We start from the raw sequence: 13,844 nt of genomic DNA on the forward strand, positions 1-13,844 counted from the left end.
ATAACCCAGATAGAACCACATGAATCAAAGAGGAAAATGAAAAAGTAAGAAATTTACTAGAATTAGTTCAGGAAGATGAACCAGAAATAATGAAACAAATCGAAGAGAAATTCAGGCTCGGGAAATATAGTACAGACAAAACCAGACCAATTAAGATTAAATTCAGGTCACAAACTACGGCTCAGAATATCTTATCCAAAACAGGGAAACTAGCAACAAGTGAACAATATAAAAAGGTATGGATAAAAAAGGAAATGAATAAAGAGGAAAGAGAGGAAGAAAAACAGAGAAGACTTGAAGCTAAGGAAAAAAACGAGATAAGAACGGAGTCAGAAAAAGAGAGATTCTATTGGAGAGTAGTGAATATGAAACTAAAGAAAGTCGACATACAAGAGAAAAACAAAAGGGAAACAGAGAACACAATGGAAGTGACAGAAAACTAAGAGTGTCTTACACAAATATAGATGGATTAATAACAGGATTGAATGAGCTGAATGATTATTTGAAAGAAAAAGAACCAGACATAATGGGAATTGTGGAAACAAAATTAAAAGGTCCACTACCACCCAACAGTGTAGGACATGATGCATATAATTATTGGATTAGAAACAGAGTGAAAAAGGAAGGGGGTGGAGTTATGTTCCTGACTAAGAAGGATATAAACGTGAAGTGTGTCACATATGGAAAGAATACAGTAGAGATGATAATGATGGAAGTAGAAGATAGAGATAAGAAGAGCAGAAAGTTTGTGATAAATTATGTGCCTCCGAAAACAGCCTCATGGGAAGAGAGTGAACATAAAAGTATGTTAGAGGACACAAAGATAACATTAAACAAGATAATGGAAGAGGGAGGAAAAATAGTTATGATGGGCGACTTTAATTGCAAAGAAATCTGCTGGGAAGAAATGACAGTAAAAGGTGGAGACGGCTCATGGGGAAACGCTCTACTTGAGATGGTTACTGACCATACAATGACACAATGGATACAGGAGAACACTAGGTATAGAAATGAAGAAGAGCCATCGAGACTAGACCTAATAATTACATCCGAACCTAGAATAGTGGATAAAATTGAATATAAAACACCAATAAGTAAAAGTGACCACATATTGATTGAACTGGAACTTAATGAAGAAAAATATATGAAAAGAAATGAACAATATAGAAAAGGAAGAATGATGTATGAAAAAACAAACTTTGATAAAAATAAGAGAATTCTTTCAACAAGAAAACTGGGAAGAAATATACAAAGAAGAAACAACAGTAGAAGAGAAATGGAATATTTTGACAAAAATTTACAAAATAGGAGTGGAAAAGTATATCCCAAGACAAAAACAAGAAAAAGAATATGTAAAATGCTGGTACAACAAAAGTTGTAGGGAGTTAAAAGACAAAGCCTGGACCAGATGGAAAAAAGACAGAAGACCTGAAAAATGGAAAATATATACCGGTTATAGAAATGAATATGTACAAGCGTGCAGAGAGAAAAAGAGAAAAATATGAAAAAGATATCATAGGAAAGTGTAAAGATCAACCAAAACTATTATTCAGATTTGTAAACAATAAACTGAAAAACAAACAAGACTTGGAGAAATTAAGACAGGAGGGAGTTGAATACACTGAGGAAATGGAAATGGCGGAAATTATGAACAAACATTTTAAATCAGTGTTTAAATCAGTGTTTACATACAACCTGAAGAGATTGAATGGAAAGAGAAAGTCCCCCCTATGGAAGAAATAGAAGTAACAAAGAATGAAATATTGACACACTTGAGTAATCTTGATGTCAGAAAATCGCATGGACCAGATGAAATAGCAAACTGGATTCTGAAAGAATGCAGGAATGAACTAGCAGACAAAATACATAGCATACTAAACAGTTCCTTGAAAGAAGGAAAAGTTCCAGAAGATTGGAAAAAAGCAAATATAGTACCTATATATAAAGGAGGAAATAAAGAAGAACCTACCAACTATAGACCAGTCTCTCTAACAAGTACAATAGCAAAAATTTGTGAAAGAATTATCAAAAGTAGATGGGTAAAATATTTAGAAAAAAACAAAGTGTTAAATCCAAGGCAATTTGGATTCAGACAAGGACGATCATGCGTCACCAATTTAATATGTTTCTATTCAAGGCTAATAGATATAATACAAGAAAGAGATGGATGGGCGGACTGTGCATTTCTAGACCTAAAGAAAGCTTTTGACAAAGTACCACATAAGAAGTTGCTTAAGAAATTAGAAACTGAAGGAGGAATACAGGGCAAACTACTAAATTGGATGGAGGACTTTTTGCAAGAAAGAAAAATGAGAGTAGTGATAAGAAACCAGCACTCAAAATGGGATGAAGTAATAAGCGGTGTTCCGCAGGGAACAGTTCTGGCCCCAATAATGTTTGCTATATATATTAATGATATGGATGAAGGAATTGAAAGCTATATGAGCTTCTTTGCAGATGATGTAAAACTACTGAAAAGAGTGAAAATTGAAGAAGATTGTGAATCACTACAGAGAGATCTAAATAAAGTACAAGAATGGAGTAGGAAGTGGGAGATGGAGTTCAATACAAAAAAGTGTAGTATAATGGAATTTGGAAAAAGCAAAAACAGAATAACAGGAGCATATAAATTGGGAGAAGAAGGAATAAAAAAAGTAGAAAATGAGAAGGACCTGGGAGTCATTGTTATGAATAATATGTCACCTGAGAAACATATAAATAAGATTTTTGGAGAAACTTATAATTTAATAAGAACAATCAAAGTTGCATTTACATACCTGGATGAAGAAATGGTGAAGAAAATCCTAATCACCCTGATAAGACCAAGATTGGAATATGCAGCAACGATATGGTCACCAAGTACAAAAAAATGTATAAAAAAAAATTGAAAGAATACAAAGAGCAATTACAAAATTGGCACCAACACTCTCAAAACTATCATATGAAGAGAGACTACAAAAACTTAAACTACAGACACTAGAGCAAAGAAGAGAGAGAGAGGAGATTTGATAGCTATTTACAGAATCATGAAAGGCATAGAAATTACTGATAGAGAGAATCTGATAAAATGGGATGACAGAAATACAAGAGGACACGGAAAGAAAATAAAAAAAGACAGCTATAGAAGAGATTTGAAAAAGAACAGCTTTCCTCACAGAGTAATAGACAGTTGGAACAAGTTAGATGAGAAAGTGGTGTGTGCAAAAACAATACATGAATTTAAAAATAGTTTAGATAAAATGAGATATGAAGACGGGACCCCACGAGCATAGCTCCCCTTCCCGTAAAATACAACTAGGTAAATACAACTAGGTAAATACACACACACACACACACACACACACACACACACACACACACACACACACACACACACACTTCAGTGAACGGACGGCGTAGAGGATATTCTGAAGAAAAAGTGAAAAATAGAGGATAGCAAAGGAAGTACCTATTGTATTTGCAGGGTGGGGGGAAATTGCTCGTGGGGTAGTGGGAAAGTAGGGAAAGAGAAGGGGAGGGATTGCTGAGGGAAATGGAAGGAAATGAGGAAGGAGAAGACTTGGCCCAGGCAGACAGACGAAATGTAAACATCAAAAAACGGCCCCCCGACCAGCTGAGTGACGACGAAATGTCTAATAAAAATGTAAATATCAGAAACATAGATAAGAGCAGTACAATGGAAGGTGAGGATGATAATTTCAAAGGATTTAATGAAAGGGCGGCGGATACCAACCTCCCCCGACTGAAAAAACTGGAGGAAAAACTTCAACAAATGTCTGACAACTGGGAAGTTAGGTTTGGCAAAATGACAAAATCGCCGAGAGGTTTGAAAAATTGGGAAAAATAGAGAAGGCGAACAAAAACTTAACTGATGAAATAGAAGACCTAAAAAGACAGTTAAGAGAAGTAAAGGTGGAGAATGAGGAATTGAAGAGGAATAGTAAAGAAAACAGAGAGGCCATAACTAAAGAAGCTAAGAATTGGAAAGCAACCCAAGAAGACAATAAAGTTTCATTCACTGACATAGTCAAACAGCAATTGAAAGAACATACTGAAGACTCGGTTATTAAAGTGATGAGACAAAAGGAGAATATAGTAAGAGATTTAGCAGACAAGAAGAAATGTATAATTATATTAGGAATGGAAGAAAAACACAACCCAGATAGAACCACAAGAATCAAAGAGGAAAATGAAAAAGTAAGCCAATTACTAGAATCAGTTCAGGAAGATGAACCAGAAATTATGAAGCAAATCGAAGAGAAATTTAGACTCGGAAAGTATAGTACAGATAAGACCAGACCAATTAAGATTAAATTCAAGTCACAAACGACGGCAGAGAATATCTTATCCAAAACAGGGAAACTAGCAACAAGTGAACAATATAAAAAGGTATGGATAAAAAAGGAAATGAATAAAGAGGAAAGAGAGGAAGAAAAACAGAAAAGACTTGAAGCTAAGGAATAAAACGAGAAAAAAACGGAGTCAGAAAAAGAGAGATTCTATTGGAGAGTAGTGAATATGAAACTAAAGAAAGTCGACATACAAGAGAAAAACAAAAGGGAAACAGAGAACACAATGGAAGTGACAGAAAACTAAGAGTGCCTTACACAAATATAGATGGATTAATTACAGGATTGAATGAGATGAATGATTATTTGAAAGAAAAAGAACCAGACATAATGGGAATTGTAGAAACAAAATTAAAAGGTCCACTACCACCCAACAGTGTGGGACATGATGCATATAATTATTGGATTAGAAACAGAGTGAAAAAGGAAGGGGGTGAAGTTATGTTCCTGACTAAGAAGGATATAAACGTGAAGTGTGTCACATATGGAAAGAATACAGTAGAGATGATAATGATGGAAGTAGAAGATAGAGATAAGAAGAGCAGAAAGTTTGTGATAAATTATGTGCCCCCGAAAACAGCCTCATGAGAAGAGAGTGAACATAAAAGTATGTTAGAGGACACAAAGATAACATTAAACAAGATAATGGAAGAGGGAGGAAGAATAGTTATGATGGGCGACTTTAATTGCAAAGAAATCTGCTGGGAAGACATGACAGTAAAAGGTGGAGACGGCTCATGGGGAAACGCTCTACTTGAGATGGTTACTGACCATACAATGACACAATGGATACAGGAGAACACTAGGTATAGAAATGAAGAAGAGCCATCGAGACTAGACCTAATAATTACATCTGAACCTAGAATAGTGGACAAAATTGAATATAAAACACCAATAAGTAAAAGTGACCACATATTGATTGAACTGGAACTTAATGAAGAAAAATATATGAAAAGAAATGAACAATATAGAAAAGGAAGAATGATGTATGAAAAAACAAACTTTGATAAAAATAAGAGAATTCTTTCAAAAGGAAAACTGGGAAGAAATATACAAAGAAGAAACAACAGTAGAAGAGAAATGGAATATTTTGACAAAAATTTACAAAAAAGGAGTGGAAAAGTATGTCCCAAGACAAAAACAAGGAAAAGAATATGTAAAATGCTGGTACAACAAAAGTTGTAGGGAGTTAAAAGACAAAAGAGACAAAGCCTGGACCAGATGGAAAAAAGACAGAAGACCTGAAAAATGGAAAATATATACCTGTTATAGAAATGAATATGTACAAACGTGCAGAGAGGAAAAGAGAAAATATGAAAAAGATGTCATAGAAAAGTGTAAAGATCAACCAAAACTATTATTCAGATTTGTAAACAATAAACTGAAAAACAAACAAGACTTGGAGAAATTAAGACAGGAGGGAGTTGAATACACTGAGGAAATGGAAATGGCGGAAATTATGAACAAACATTTTAAATCAGTGTTTACAAGGGAGAACATACAACCTGAAGAGAACGAATGGAAAAAGAAAGTACCCCCTATGGAAGAAATATAAGTAACAAAGAATGAAATATTAACATACTTGAGTAATCTTGATGTCAGAAAATCGCATGGACCAGATGAAATAGCAAACTGGATACTGAAAGAATGCAGGAATGAACTGGCAGACAAAATACATAGCATACTAAACAGTTCCTTGAAAGAAGGAAAAGTTCCAGAAGATTGGAAAAATGCAAATATAGTACCTATATATAAAGGAGGAAATAAAGAAGAACCTACAAACTATAGACCAGTCTCTCTAACAAGTACAATAGCAAAAATTTGTGAAAGAATTATCAAAAGTAGATGGGTAAAATATTTATAGAAAAAAAAACAAAGTGTTAAATCCAAGGCAATTTGGATTCAGACAAGGATGATCATGCGTCACCAATTTAATATGTTTCTATTCAAGGCTAATAGATATAATACAAGAAAGAGATGGATGGGCGGACTGTGCATTTCTAGACCTAAAGAAAGCTTTTGACAAAGTACCACATAAGAAGTTGCTTAAGAAATTAGAAACTGAAGGAGGAATACAGGGAAAACTACTAAATTGGATGGAAGACTTTTTGCAAGAAAGAAAAATGAGAGTAGTGATAAGAGACCAGCACTCAAAATGGGATGAAGTAATAAGCGGTGTTCCGCAGGGAACAGTTCTGGCCCCAATAATGTTTGCTATATATATTAATGATATGAAAAAGAACAGCTTTCCTCACAGAGTAATATACAGTTGGAACAAGTTAGATGAGAAAGTGGTGTGTGCAAAAACAATACATGAATTTAAAAATAGTTTAGATAAAATGAGATACGAAAACGGGACACCACGAGCATAGGTCCCCTTCCCGTAAAATACAACTAGGTAAATACTAGGTAAATACAACCACACACATACACACAACCATACACATAACATTCACACTCGGAGGCACTAAGGTTGATTAAATTACCTGGCATTTACCAGAACAAAATAAATGTATCATGGAAGATGACCGTGCGCAGTTTACTCGAGATGGCTGTTGGTCCCATTATCACACAAGGGTTATCGCTATGCTGACTAAAATCGTCTGACTTGTGTAATAAAACATTTGTTGCGAATGGTACACACGTGTGCGATGTTCGTATGCATCACTGGTCGATCACCCCTCTGGAAACTGTAATTGTGATCAGAGCAAGTAAATCGCAAATAAATAATTGTTTGCTATTTCTAAGTTGATAATTGTTTAATATATACATTTTTTCCAGTGAAAAAATCGGTATATGGCGGGTTTTGTTTGGGGGATACGTTGGGTGAGGCTAGTCTTGACTAGTTTGATTCTTCTGTTGTTGCAAGGATTGTATTAATGATCACTGGATGAGTGATCGAAGTCTTTTTAGATCCCAGGGGATGTCAAGTGGTCTTTGGGTGAAATCCGGAAGAGGGAAACAAGGTCAGGAGCAACAGGTTCTGACCAGCTCTTCACAAATTTATAGCTTCAGAATCTGACAGTGTATGGCCGCCATGCATTTGTATTCGTTAAGCTCTCGCCAAGCAACCCAGAGTGATTCTATTCGCTGACACTTCATCATATATGGAAATAGTGATTATAGCAAATCTAGCGACTATCTGCCCAAACGTATAGCTTCGGTATGAGGTGTTTTGTTGATTTAGGTAATGGGTCGTTCTTATCCTTGATGTGGCACGTTGGTGAAGCGGCAGCAGGTACGAAGGGTCGGGGATCTACGAGTGTGTGTTATACGTTTGGTTTCGAGTCTTGACTGAGCTGCTTACGAAGTACAATTCACCGGAAATCATACGGCGAGTCCTCGACATCGTTGATGTTCCCAAGCACCTACTTCGGGAAGCAAAAAGTTAGACCGACTTGAGCGGGATATTTTGTGATAAATAGTGAGCAAGGGACGCCCCTTCCACTCTGTCCGTTGACACGCAAAAAAATGATCTATTAAAGTTGTAGATTTACGATTGGTGTAGAATATTTCGTTTGGATGCAGATGTTATCATCGCCAGGACTCATCAAGGTTGTTGGATGGCAAAAACAGGTAACCGAAGTGTCAGGGGATCCACATAGTCAGACAGTCGGGCACTAGCTTATGGTGTTTATTATGCTGATGTACCTTTATTGCCGAATATTCGATATAAGGTAGAACCTACGCAATGATGATAATGGTAATAATGATAATAATTGTAGTAATGAAAATAGTAATTTGTAACATAGATAATTATAATAATTGTAATAATAATAGTAATGATAACCTTTATTGCCGAGTATTCGATATAAGTTTAAGTTAGAACCTACGCAGTGATGATGATGATAATAACAATTAAAGTAATAATGAAAATAGTAATTTATAATATAATGATAATAATAGTGATAATAATGTTGATAATTATCATCATCGTAATGATAATAAATTAAGATAAATAAGGAAATATTCTTGAGCAAAGGTTGCATTTATGTACGTGGAAGCCATAGCGCAGATTAAGACTTAGTAGCCCGGCGGAGGGGAGGGAAGCATTCGTCGAATGATTGAAGGGCTCAAGGAAGTCTCGTTTAACCACGGAAATAAATGTGCTATATACAGTAGCTTTCTTTGAAGAGCTATTGATATATCTGAAAGCATATATCAATTGACTTACAGTAAGAGGAATCTTCAGAATATGAAATTGTATCAGTGCAACAGAATCGATAAATTATTTGCAGTATTTAGTTCTAGAGAAGTGAGAAGGATTAAATCGTAAGTGTATTTACGATTCTAGGAACTTTAGTGAAACCTAGAAAAAAATCCATGGGGCTTTTCTAACACGTTATTTATTCTATTCCATATATCTATTTGATTTCTCCCAAGGAGAAATCGAATTATATTTGGCCAGGCAGTTGTTGAAAGCCTGTCTCGATTAGCCGGCAGTGACGATTCGTCTTTCATTGGCTGTCACCGATCGACCCTGTTCAGGTGAAGGAGATCTTTCGGCGTTTAAAAATCGATAATAATCAGAGATCAGTAGAAAACAATCTCTCTCTCTCTCTCTCTCTCTCTCTCACACACACACACACATATATATATAGAGAGAGAGAAAGAGAGAGAGCATTATTTCACCTTCAGACACATACTGGGTATCAGTGATTCAGTGGTCGCGCGCAGTGACCGTTATTCTGTATTGGTATCAACTTCTAAAACGTGGTGAAGTTTATTTCTTTAAGATGAGAATGGGAATTGAAAATAAATTTATATTTCATCATTTATTATTACCGTTACATTAGTGGAAACATACATCTGCAAGCAGCAAGAGGCGTTATGTATATTGATGTTACACAAAGAAGAGCTGAGACAGGGCGCCATATTCTGGAATTGTCAGCAACAAGGCGTGCGTGAAGCGAGTTAACAGTGGTTCTCAACCTAGGGGCCATGAAAGGCTCCCCCACCCCAAGGGAGCCGTGACAAGAATTCAATGGGGTGGTCATGGCCTGTTGTTACAAATTATACATTTCTATATAATGTGAGGGATCTGAATGTACAAAAAATAATAATAATAATCCATCACTGTCCTGGCAGTAGAAATATAAGAAAATTATGATTGTCACCTTTGTAATCAACATTTGATTAACAAAACTTTTCTACCTTTTCTGGCTGCCTGGGATTTGGGAGGAAATGAAGGGGATCCACACGAATGTCGAGAAATTATGAAAGAAAGAGAATGGAGTGAAAAAAAAAGATGAGAACCACTGAAGGTAGCATGGACAAAAAAAAAATGAGAATATCTCTCAGAAACTGTTTTGTTTATTTCATTGGCGCCTGTACATATTTTCTTTTTTCTTATTCGATAGAAAGACATACAAATTATGCTATAAGCATGGAAGCGCTTCAATTCTAATACAATAATCTGCTCACACTTCCGTCCGGTTTGACACGTTGAACCAGCAACGCAACAGAAATGCTCTCATGCAAGCATAAGAGCGAATGTCCCTGGACGGCGGGTGATTTTATTACAAATGAATGGCGATCCTATATTTCAGATAAGGTTTGAATCACTTAAACTATGAATACAAAAGACATTATGTACATGGAAAAATAAAAATACAGATTCAATTTGAAATTAAACCAATTGCAAGGATGGCGATTGTGATTTGCGATATTCTCGTATGTAGATTTTCAGCTCAACTGTTCCTGTAATTAGAACTAGATTAGAGATGATGTTCTCTCATTATGTCCTAATGCAAAATTTGTATACGTGTTTTAAAATTCACATTTTAAGACTTCCATGTTCAAAGTATGATAACATCAAGATAATGTTGCAGATGAAGAAATGTAAGGGAAACGAGAAATTTGAAAGGGCGGAACTGCGAATGATATTCAATGATAATCAAACGAAAGAGAAAGAAACAAAGACCGTAAATGAGAAATAATTCTGAAAGAGAAGGGCGCCATGGGCCCTACGCAAATGTGATGACGATATATTTCCCAAGAAAACAATAGAGGCAGGTTTAAAAGAGATATAGGGCATTAAGAAGGGTGCAATAATTTTACATAGACATTCCTAACATAGTATCACATATTCGCTCGACTCTACATTTATAATGGAAATAAGTTTCATATGTAAATATTTGAAACGAAGACAGTTCCAGAAAAAAAAAATCTATATACGCACATCTTTGTAGACTCGGATCACATTGCTCAGTTTACAAATGATCCGATTTTGTGAGCATTGCTTGTTTACCCAGATAAGTCTTTTTTAATATCGCATGAATAAGGACAGTGCATAAACAAATATTACTTCACTTTATAAATAGAAAACCTAACCTTGAACCCTTGGTCATGTCATGTTTGTTGGCATAATACGTCATATCCGGGGGCGATCGAAGGTCCAAAACACTGAATTAGAAATAGACGTTTTGAAATGGGTACAACATTTTTGCTTAAGAAAACCTCGAGCAAACAATTGTGATCAATTTTAATTATATATATGTATATGTGTGTGTGTGTGTGTGTGTGTGTGTGTGTGTGTGTGTGTGTGTGTGTGTGTGTGTGTGTGTGTGTGTGTGTGTGTGTGTGTGTGTGTGTGTTTACCTAGTATTTACCTAGTATCTCGCAGTGTCTAGTTTGCTCTTAAATTCGTGTATAGTTTTTGCACACGCTATTATTTTATCCAGCTTGTTCCAGATATCCATCACTCTGTGCGGAAAACTTTTTTTTTTTAGGTCTCTTCTATAACTATCCTTTTTGAGTTTCTTATCATGTCCCCTTGTATTTCTCTTAGTTCAATTTAGCAAGTCCTATTTAGTCCAATTTAGTAAGTGTATAGGTTTGAATGTACGTTGAGGTGTGATCTCGAAAGATGCTCCGTACTGCCCTCGAGTAATCGTGTAGTGTTAAAAGAAATATTACTCGAACTAAAATCTAAGAGGCAAGAAGCTTCGTAACTACCTCCTTAATGTTTTTAGACAATAGTAACGGATTATCTAGAATCTTAGAGGAAATTAGCCCCTATAACGAACAGGCTCTAGAAGCAGGTACTTCATTATAATCATCTACAGACAAGCGGCTAATCAGGAGAAAATAGTGTAATGATAGCACTAAATGTCATGTTAAATTCACCACGTATTCAGGGTGTAATGGAACATGATGTAAAACAGCTACAGAAGATCTACGATGATGATGCTGTTTTGATATGGTGAAAATAACGCATGCATACAAAGTCAACACTGAGAAAGGAGTGAGACGGTGAAGATAATATTTACAGCAGGTGCTGAAGGGCTATTAAAAAGCCCATTGGCATGAGCAAGGTTTGAATATTAGTGGAGAATATTCTAATCAATTCAGGTTTTTAGGTAGCTTTTGTTCTTATTTCTGGAAGAGCTAAAAATGTTCAAAGAATTTTTTTTTGTAGTCTCAATCTTGTCTTGGAGTGTATCTAAGATGATTAAGATTAAAGTGAAAATAAACATCAAAAAGATCCAAAGAGATATAAAACACGGGGAAACCAAAAACCAAAGACGAAAATTGGCTTGAAAAGAGAAATATAGTTCATTAGGAAAAGCGAGATGAGATGATAATTACATATATATAACGACTTATGAACTCTAAGATATGGTTACCACTACAGAGATAAAAACGAGACAGAATGTGAAGAATTTAAACAGAAAAAAGTTTTGTATGGATGAGCTGACAAGAGCAGAACTGTCTTCGAAGTCGGAGAATTATTGATCTTGGGATTTCTTTCATTCACTAGTCGATCTCGCACGTGTGGAATAAATTTAGTAACAATGTACTGAGCGCTGAAACAGTTGGTTGCTTTAAGAGAAAATTGAATAACTTTATGGGTAGTGATGAAAAGTGGTAAGAGACATGGAACTGCCTAGTGTAGTCCTTGTGGTCTCTTGCAGTCTCCTACATTCTTATGTTTTATGATATACCTTATGTATTTATTGATGCGTTGTGTGTTTATGTATTGTGTACCTGTTAATACGTACAGCATACATGTACACGAGCGCACACACACACACACACACACACACACACACACACACACACACACACACACACACACACACACACACACACACACACACACACACACACACACACACACACACATATATATATATATATATATATATATATATATATATATATATATATATATATATATATATCTTTATACGCGTGCACAAATAATTGGCTGAATAGGAAGGTCTGGCTGAGTAGGAAGTGAAGCGGATAGGAGCAGCAGATGGCAAAAGCGTGAGTAAAATAGAATATTACCGAGACGACCTAGGTCATTGGTGTAACGGTGTTCAAGGGAGGTCAGGTTCCACGTCATCTTGTGTCTGCTGATAGGCGCGATAGCAGAATCCGAGGGTGATTTGTCGGGACTTTACAATGTGATACAGTAATAAAGCAAACCCAAGGTGTTGTGGGGCAGCAAGTGGCGAGGTCCAAGCCAGCGATGCTCGTGTGAGTTTGGGAGAGGATGGAGAAAGTGCAGAAGTCTCTTGACGCTTGCTGGAGGGATTCAGAGGATCTTGTGCACCTTACCATAAGCGGTAAGAGAGGTAAAAAGATGCCTGGATAGGTTGGGCTATATGTGGCTCACTCATTTTTTATATGTGTATTTATATATTCATTTATATTCATTAATTTATCTATTTGATAAATTATCTATCATTCGTTAGTTCTGTGTGTATTTATGAACTTATTTATTCGTCGTAAGATCACGTCCTTGTCATCATAGATCAAAATTGGTTTCAAATTTGTTGATGCCCTTTGACTGGACTGGTTCCTCCCTAAGGCTATCCCACAAACTGATGAATTTATTTATCTATTCATTTATATCTATTAACTTATGTATTTAATCAATTATCTATTACTCATTTATTGCTGTGTTTATTTATGCACTTATTTATCGAAAGGTCACCTCCTTGACTTTATAAATCAAACTTGGCTTTGAATTTGCTTATGGTCTTTGACTGTGCTGGTTCCTCTTTTTAGGCTACCTCACAAACTGATGCATTTATATAAAAAATCTTTATATCTTAGGCACATTTTGTTTGAATTTTTATTTCTATTTTCATATTTTTTCTGTGACCTTGTGTCGCTCTCCTGTCCCAAAATAGAGATCTTGTCTGTCAATCATTTTCATTCTTTTCACTGATCCAGACAGCAATGTGTGTGTGTTTTCATGGACATGCACACACGCACAAAACTGTGCATACAACTTTTCAGAATGTAACATCCAAATTAAGGCCAGAATGGAAGTATTCTCAAACATCATGAGTTTTGTCTCGAAACATACGAGGAGGAGTCCTAGGGAGAAGTAGATAGGGACCAACTCTGTTGTGTAGTTCAGCCTTAATGGTCCACTGCAAGACCGGCCTTTCCCCTGAGGGAAAGATGACAGTCTGTGTACCTCACCACGGTGGCTTAATTCGGCCTGGTAAGGTTGTATATATAGTGAGAAGTGCT

This window comes from Oratosquilla oratoria, chromosome 42 (assembly GCF_046742065.1).
Source record: "Oratosquilla oratoria isolate Oo_2021 chromosome 42, ASM4674206v1, whole genome shotgun sequence".
Lineage (NCBI taxonomy): Eukaryota > Metazoa > Arthropoda > Malacostraca > Stomatopoda > Squillidae > Oratosquilla > Oratosquilla oratoria.